This window comes from Homarus americanus, unplaced genomic scaffold (genome assembly GCF_018991925.1).
Source record: "Homarus americanus isolate GMGI-L3 unplaced genomic scaffold, GMGI_Hamer_2.0 scaffold40248, whole genome shotgun sequence".
Classification (NCBI taxonomy): Eukaryota; Metazoa; Arthropoda; class Malacostraca; order Decapoda; family Nephropidae; genus Homarus; species Homarus americanus.
In genome coordinates, this window is record NW_024712526.1 from 11,833,583 (window position 1) to 11,843,609 (window position 10,027).

The following is a 10,027-nucleotide window of genomic DNA, read 5'->3' on the forward strand; positions in this document are numbered from 1 at the left end:
TCGATATTTTTTCATGATGTCCTGAAGCTCGGTGAGCAAAGTCTGTATTGTACTTCGATATAACAGTTTTTATAAAACAAAAATTACTTGAGCAATATGACTTATACAGAAGTTTTGGACGTTGTCGCTTATGCTAACTCGAGCCTCTCATGGCTCGAGTTAGTTGATCTTGACGAGAAAGAGCGAAACAAACCAACACAGGTTACAAAACAACCCCAACCCAAGCCACAAAATGGGCCTGTGATGTCATACTCACACTTGGTTAAGGATAAAGTACAGCCTCAAACCACAACACAAGAGAAGCCTCAGGTGGTTGAGGCCATAAAAGGACCCCAACTCGCACCAAAGCCCCAGAGGATTCCCCGGAAACGTGGAAATCGCTGTTCGGTGTCAGAAAACCCCGCTCCCATAACTACACCACAAGAGAAGCCTAAGGTGGTTGAGGCCGTAAAAGGACCCCAACTCGCACCAAAGCCCCAGAGGATTCCCCGGAAACGTGGAAATCGCTGTTCGGTGTCAGAAAACCCCGCTCCCATAACTACACCACAAGAGAAGCCTAAGGTGGTTCAGGCCGTAAAAGGACCCCAAACCAAACCCGAAAATGGACCTGTGATGTCATACTCACAGGTGCTTAAGGCTAAAAAATTGCCTCAAACCAAGCTCATCATCACAGAGGAGAGGTGAGGGTGAGGTCTATATATGTAAAAAACATAAATAAAATATAATAAAATATGTGTCTTGTTTCTCTACCCTACTGATGTGTAAGCCATACAAATTTACAGATAAATTTTCTACACATTGTCCTCAACACACAGACAACACAAGATAAACTACAATAAACAAAATTAAAACGGATTCGTCTTCATAGTTGAAATATTTCATAATACATTTTTCCACAACATTAACATCTTCACTACAGGGTCGCCATTTTTAATATTTTATTTGGTTAACGACAGATTATTTTATTCAGTTCAGAGGCGACACCGTACTATGTTATATGTACCACTAGCAGAATCGTGGCTCATCCGCTAGGCAACGGTAGGACGCCACCCTCACTGTTTAGTCCCCAAAACTTCTTCCATCAATAGTTCATTAACGGTGTATATAAGTTCCACCATGTTTTTCACTACAACGGTACAGCAAAGTATATTTTTTTAGCATTAAACTGTTATTATTTTATTGTCTAATCATCACTATATATAACACCACCCATCATCACTACATATAACATCATCCATCATCACTACGGATCGGTAAAGTAGTTTCCGAGATTCTCGTGCGGACACACACACACAAACAGACATACTTCTTTGTTTTATATATATATATATATATATATATATATATATATATATATATATATATATATATATATATATATTTATTTATTTATTTATTTATTTTTTTCTGAATTATGACAATCAACTTTTCCTTATTTCCTAACTCCTACATTCAGTTAGTAAGAAGCAGAATTATTCCATACATGACCAAGTGCTACGTAACAAACTTATGTGTACGGTGCCACGCATGAGTTGCATTGGTTGTTTCACAGGCACATGACCTGGAAGTATCGTTAAAATTAGACACCTTTATATGCTAGTTCTCTTGCCTATCACCTTCTAAATGTATGGCTGGATTTATTAACGCGAGATAGTTCATAAGTCACCACAGACGGTTGAAACTCTGTGGCGCTACTTCCCTTATTTGTTACTAATGAATATTTTATTTGTTTTATTTATCTTGTTCGTGTCTTTTTCTAGTAATTAGTTATTTAGAAAGGTTCTAAAATAATATAGACATTTTAATTAATCATTACCTCACAAGACTTATAGCAAATTTGGTTTCCTACAATCATGTTCAATCCCTGAACATGAAAAATTCTATATAGTTAAACAAAGAAAGAAATAAGGAAAATAACACAAAAATCATCGGGTAAATGTTACGTAGGGAACAAAATGTGAGTGTGGCGGCGGCAAGAACTCTGCCATCAGTATTTGTCAAGGGCAGCGCCACCCGGGGCTAACAACTTTACCCGCGCCCAGGTGCTACACCTTCTACACTTTTGCCACATCCGCGTTCATTGCTCACAAAGAACTCATTTATGCTTGTTCCTTTTACTTATAAATATATATACTGTATATATATATATATATATATATATATATATATATATATATATATATATATATATATATATATATATATATATATATATATATATAGAGTTTGATGGCTAACTAAGCTAACCTAGAATATCGGATGAGGTTGCCCAGTGGTTACTTTAGTAGACAATGACTAGATTGATTTTACAATTACAAGTTTATTAAAATCTTACACTGTATTACGTTATGGACTCACTAGATTGTGACTTGTTAAATGTGAACTTATATCATCTAAGTTTTAATATAAGGTGGATCACTGTGGCTGACATAGATGGGTCGCGGGTTGGGTTGTTGTAGTGTGGGCAGACTCCGGGGCCACCAGGCGTGGGGTCACCCTCCGTTGATGTCTTCCCCGCGTAGGTGGTCTGAGCTGTTAGGGTCGTCCAGGAGCTTGTCCCAAACCTTCTTCCCGAAGCGATGGAACCTGACGTTGAGGGCCTCTGTTTTATTTCTCAGGTGGATGGTTTCCACTGTTTCCTGGTAGGAAGGCGCTTGGCCACTGGCTGACCTCAAACACTTGTTTTGGAAGCTCTGTACTTGTTGTAGTCTGGTCTTCCCAAGTGTGACGAGTGGTACGTGAGGGTACTCCAACACAGGGATCACCAGCGCCTTGTACAGGTGGACTTGTATCTTCTCAGGCATCAGTTTAAAATGTTTTAATTTGACGGCAACGACTTTGGCTTTCTTTAGTCTGTCCTTCACGTGGGAAATGATGCCTGTCCTAAAGATGATAAGGCCGAGCAGCCTGCCTTGTTTATAGTACTCAATCTCTTCGTCGTCGATCATCAATGGGGCCGGCTTGAATTTGGCTATGGGTATGACCTCGAATTTCGTTTTGTTTGTTTTTATTTTTCATACTCCGTGCAGTGAGTCGCGCCATCCTTGCCGTGGATCTCCCTGGGCAGGTGACAATCTGTGTTACATTGACGGCATTCATGACGTACTCACTGTCGACGATTGGGGGTGGCAGGTCAGCTGTGGAGAGCGTGTAAAGGTTTGGCGAGAGACAAGAGCACTGAGGCACGCCGCTCGAGAGTGAGATTTTTTTCTCCATAATGTTCTTGAATCTTGCTTTTGGCTCTGCGGTCCGTAATGAAGTTGCACAGCAAGCGCGCCAGGTTGTATGATCTTATACTGCAGCCCCGTGTGCCAAACTTTGTCAAATGCCTTTCTGACGTCCCTCAGCAGTACGTTGCACTACAGGCGGCCAGTCATGGAGTTGGCGATCTGCTCGGAGGCCGGGGCTATGTTGGTGGATGTGCCTCGGTCCTGGCGGAAGCCGAACTGGCGGGGATTATGCACGTCTTCGTCCTCCAGATACATCCGCAACCGCTTGTTTACTATTTTTTCGAAGATTTTGGCAGGTACCTCTAGCAGCGATATTGGTCGAAAGTTTTCGACTTTGTTTGGAGGCTTCCCTGCTTTTGGTATGAGGCGAATAACGGCGATTTTGAACATCTTAGGGAAGTATCCAGAGGCGAGGCAGGCGTTGCATATATGAGCAAGCCTCTCTATCATGTTGCCGGGGAGTTGAGCCAGGATCTTCTTGTTAATGTGACTTTGACCAGGTGATTTGTTTTTAAACCCTTTTATGACGGCTGACACCTCTGCAGCCACCCGGGCCAATAACTTCCATGCCTCCAGGTGCTACACCTTCTACACTTTTTGTTACATCCATGTTCATTGCTCAAAGAACTCATTTATGCTTGTCTTTTATTTATAAATATATATATATATATATATATATATATATATATATATATATATATATATATATATATATATATATATATATATATATATATATATATATATATACTGTATATATATAATACACACGTTCATTTTCTATTGTTTCAGTCTTTTTGTTTAGTTTTCTGGAGAAAAGTTTGACAACACCATTGTTTCAAAATGCATTAAGAAAAGAGAACTGCCAGAAAAGTTTAAACAATGTTGCTGTATTACATTTATTTTACCCTTTCTCAAAAAAGAGACTTAAAGCTTAACTATATATTGACCACTTGAGAGAACATTCAGCGTCATGGTAGGTTAAAGAGCTTAGAGTATTAGAACATTTAAAGGCACCTGAGGAATTGGGAATCTCAGTTACATTTATGAGTAATAAATATTTTTTTTGTTCTTCAGTCATAATGCATACAGTGTTTTGAGAACCGCAACAGGAAGTTACAGAAGTTGTTACTGACAAGACCAGGAGTGCTACTTCAGGCTCCTGACTCTCTGCACAAAAGCAGCAAAAAAAGATGAAGTTGACGGGGGGGGGAGGGCGTCCACGAAGGTTATAATGAAACGAGATTAAATATAGTAACGAATCCTTTAAAATATCGTTTTATTACGACATGACAAAATTTCTGAATTACTGACAATATACAAAATAAAAAAGAAATAAATAAAAGATGAGGAAGCTACAGACTCTACAAAATTTAGAAAATGTTAATACCCAGTGTACATCGTTTGTTCCGTTTGTTCACTCCCAAAAACTTCCCTTATGACCACATTAGATTCTCTCTATAGCACCTGTGATGTTCATTCCTCACCTTTCACTTTGTGTCTCATTTGTGTCTCAGCAACTCACACAACAAGCACGCCTCTAACTGCCCTGGCCGGTAGAGCCTCTCTCAGTTCACTAGGGTACACCTTTTGTAAAACAAAAACAAAATACGTAAGTTGTCAGTCAAAGTGCTCAGTTAGAATGACAGCAAAGTGGATGTATTACCCTCTGGTCACTCGTCGGCTGTCGGCTGTGACGAGTTTCCCCAGTTACTCCTCGCGGGCGTTTGTCACCCTTTTTTTCGTCTGTTTTTTTTCAAAGGTTTATTTAAAATGGCTCCATGTGTACTATACAGCTTTCAAATCTCATTAAGATTTAGTACATTCTAACACTTGGAAATGTGCAACAGATACACACAGATCTTTGAGGATCTTAAGAAGGACTGATGAAAAGAGGATTACATGAAGTAAGTGTGACAGTCATATCCTCTGTATCTACTAGTGTTTGTCTCCCACTGTGGCCCCTCTGAGCTGATCAAGAGTGGCAGGGAATATGTTAGTCCTACTTACTGACCCAAATTCACCAGTCATAAGTATCAGCGACTCGACCACCACACTTCAACTAGTTTCACCAGCCTTATGTATTAATGAATCATGTTCACTAATTGAGTTATCGAAGACTAAGGCTACAACAATGAATGTTCAATACCTCTGGCACATCAGATTACATTGACGAAGACTATAGCTAGACTTACTCTATATGTCAGTAACTGTGACCCATCAGACTTAACCATCAGTAACTGTGTCCCATCAGACATAATTATCAGTCACTGTGGCCCATCAGATATAACTATCAGTAGCTGTGACCAATCACACATGACTATCAGTAATTGTGGCTCATTACACTTAATTATTATAGGTTGTGCTACATATCACTTAATCATTATAGATTATGGTCCATAACAATTATTATAGACTCTGTCCCATCACCCTTTATCCTCATAGACTCATTACACTTAACATCAGTAATTGTTGCCTCACCATAATTAATCATTGTTATGGCTCACCAAACTTAATTATCGAAGGTTGTGGCCCATTATTTACAGTTATCATGGACCTACAACCTCAAATTATCGACCAGTGATTAACACCACAACATAACAACTGTCCTCTCTGGTGCCTGCATTAAAGTCTTAAGGACAAACGGTGTGATTTAGGCAGGTCGCTCAGCTTACCTCGGGAGTTTCTGAGTTCTCGCTCCACTTACTCTTTTGCTGTTGATCTTGGAACTTTTCCAAGAACGAAACGAGTCCTCGCAGTGAAAAATAATGACGCACATTTTCAGAATACTTCACTCGTGCGGTGCAAAACACTCTTGAAATATCCGAACTTTACAGTAAGCGAGTTAAAGTGTTCATAAACTCAATAAAATAGTAAAATTCTGGAGGGCGACCATCAGCTAGAATACTACATAGACACAATGGGGGTAAAATTTGATTCACGGTTCCATTTAGGCTCATCAATATTTTGTCTTAACATCAAGTTATGCCAGAGTAAATAAGGCGCTGCCTTAAAAATCCCCCCCATGATTACATTTGCATACCAACTTTGTATTTTCGTCAAAACGTGCGTAATCTTAAAGACTCGGCCCACCAGAACGTGAGTGAAATATAAAAGAAATTGAGGGTGTTGGGGCGAGATAATGCTAGAGACTGAGGAGCTAAGGTCGAGTTGTGAGTCGCCCCGTGTGTTTTGGGGAGTGAGGAGGTGAAAGAAATCTTTGGCCTAAGGCGAGGATTTTGTTGTATTTTATGCTCCTCACTACTACATAGTTATAATGGATGAAGGATGTAGAGCGTTTGACAGGACTGAATGAATAACTTTGTAGTCCGTGAGCAAGTCCTTGGAACTTTGGAGTTGACTACCAAATGGATGGAATGAATCTCACTATGAGTTTTAGTTTGTTCGATCTTCAAACTGTATGGAATCATGTGATGGACATCTCAGATTGGCAGATAAATACCATTTTGGTCACAATCTTTAAAAACGATCGTCGATTTCGGGCAGATTTTAACCATGTATGTTATTGGGCTTTAACCCATTACTGGTTGATCCTATAGAAATTTATCACAAATTGAAAGTTGTTTAAAATGATAATTTACACACGGAACAGTATTTATAATCAGTTAGTGGAAATGCAGATATTTAAATATTGGAAATAATATAGGAAAAACAAAATTCTACATTTGTTAACATTTATATAATTTAGTTGATAATAATTTTGAATATTTGAAAGAAGTAACCAAAACTCACATCCTAACACATAGCCTGATATATGAACACTTATAACAAGTTCTAAAATGATTATGTGTCATTTTGGCGCTACATTTACATGGGAGCCAAATTCAACCCAACTGTATACATGTTGGATAGTTGGCTATAACTCAGCATCCGTGAGTGTTAGATGTTGTTTAGCATGACATTATGCATACATTGATGTAATATTTAACTGTCTTCAATAAAATATGTACACATTATAATATATATTACACTAATACAAACAATGGTAGGTATCTCAAACTCATTATGGTAACTATAAATCAGTATTTATCATCACATCTATCCCAAGAAAATCAGCTCCTGGACAAGCTTTAACATTCTGACAAGAGACCACATTGAAGAATTAAGTGGCTACGTAATGCTTCCGTAACAGAAATGTCAACTGTCCATGAAATATTAGGCCAAGCTGTTGCTATTTAGTTTTCGCTAAATCTTACAAAAATTCCTGTGGTTCTTGATCAAGCTCGATTTACAAAGACTACAGAAATAACAATATTTGTCATATAAGTTAAATTTTGGAAATTAAATACTAGTCATTTTGATCCCTTTGAATAATTAATCCGGTTACGTCAGCATCTGGGCGAAATGATATATCATGGAGAGTCTGTGAACAGCTCCGACACGTTAACTCTTCTCCCCGTTTGATAAGTCTTCTATTAGGTAATATCAAATGAACGTAAATATGGCTGTTTTTGACTGATTATTTGGATATATACGGCACGTTGTTCTTTCTAGAGCAGTGACTTTAATATATAACACTTATAAGCAGTTTCAGTCGTGACACTTCCACTGATACCATCCTCACCTCAACCTCTTCCTCCACGATCCCTCTTGAAATCTAACTTACCTGTGCCATTCTGTAGAAAATCTTGACTTAAACTTTTTGAATTCGTTATAAATGAAAGGCAGCTACACCTTTTGATTCAAGTTTTAGATTTAAAAACATGGGGCAACCGTAACTCTCCTTAGTACAGTCATCCAGTTATGCAGCGTGACAATGATGAAATGATGAGCCCACACTCCCTTGACACCAGTATTTAGGTTCAGTGGCAAAGCTGAGTTATATTGTAATGAAACTACTATGTAATAACAGTACTGTAACACACTGTACGATAATACGATATTCTTAACCAGCCTGAATTTAAAGATCCGTGAGTCACTGTTTGTTGCGTCAACATTAACATTATGCAACAAATTCTACTTGTTAGTTGTTCCAATTGAGATTAACAAAGGACCCTCATATCTTAAACTATAAATGTTATTTCAAAGTGTAGTAGGAAAGTTTGAGTATTAAAATATCCTTGGGTTGGTTAGCAGTGAGGTTTCTAGGCTGTCGGATACCAAGTTCTAGTACTCATAATGGTCGGATCTATTGCAGGAACAGTATAAAAAAATACCTGAACGACCGGTGTTCTCTCGGAACACAAACCACGAGGTCAACCTTTATTTCAACTCTAGCGAATAACTCCAAACTTAGGCCATCTCAGTCTTAGGCCATCTCAGTCTTAGGCCATCTCAGTCTTAGGCCATCTCAGTCTTAGGCCATCTCATTCTTAGGCCATCTCAGTCTTAGGCCATCTCATTCTTAGGCCATCTCAGTCTTAGGCCATCTCATTCATAGGCCATCTCAGTCTTAGGCCACCTCAGTCTTAGGCCATCTCAGTCTTTGTCATAGAAAAGGTTTAATTGACATTTTGAGTGGTTGGCTTAATGTGGTGGCACCAGCGATTGACAACAAGATCACTAAGTTCTTCTACTACCTCACCTAAATTACAAAGAAAGATTTGCCAATTAAGAATTCACCTTAATAAAAGATGGGTATTAATACTTCTTTCTTATAAATGCACTATAATTATTAAATGAATATATCAAACATGTACCATCATCCCAAATACCGGTATACCTTAAATTATGAAGTAAGAACTACTCACTTTTCCTCTATTTACTTCTTAATGTAATCACAACTTATCTTTATTGATGATTAATAATATATAAGACTGATGAAGCCTTAAAACTAGTGAATTTACTTCAGATTAATGTAAATGTTTTAGTACCTTTTATAATTCACAAACATCTAACATATGTTATAAAATCCTGATCCTAAGATAATCCTTCATCCCAGTGTCATCTCTCATGGATAACACGAATCTTCCTTGGATCCCATTAGTTCTTATACAGATAACAAAACAATAAAAATAAATAAAATACCACTAATCCTAGAAACTATTCCAGGTAACATATAGATACAAAATGAATTACAATCACTAAATATAAATGTAAAATAAAACTAGCCTGCCGCCAATAGCTGCGACTAGACCTGAGTGCATACTGCTCGTTATCTTCATGATGCTCTACAGTACAGGAGGAGACTTGGAATGTATTGCCCCACCTGACTACACCATTGACCAGAAGTGTCTAAGGTTGCTCATACTCGTAGTTTACTCATGCGTCACCTGTACACACCTTTATAGTGTGACGGTCATTTTGAAAAAAAAGAGCCCTATTTAAGGAGGTACCCCCCCCTTAAGAACAAAATGGGCTAATGCCCATAAAAAATTATATATATATATATATATATATATATATATATATATATATATATATATATATATATATATATATATATATATATATATATATATATATATATATATATATATATATATAAACTAGCGCTTCTCTTAATAAAACATCAACCACCTTAACTTTTAACTCTGAGTCAGAATTCGTGGCTAGGCCACTTGGCCTGGGGTGTGTTAGAGTGGAGAGAGTCCCTCAGGGGTGTGTTGGGGGAGTGAAGAGTGGAGAGGAGTGGGGCCTGGGTATGTTAGGGGAGTGAAAGTCCTGGGGGCCCTGGGGTGTGTTGCAGGTGGAGAGAGAGTCCTGGGGGCGGAGTGGAGGGTCCTGGGGCCTGGGGTGGGCCAGAGTGGAGAGAGTCCTGGGGGCCCTGGGGTGTGTTGCGGAGTGGAGAGGAGTCCTGGGGGCCCTGGGGTGTGTTGGGGGAGTGAAGAGGAGTC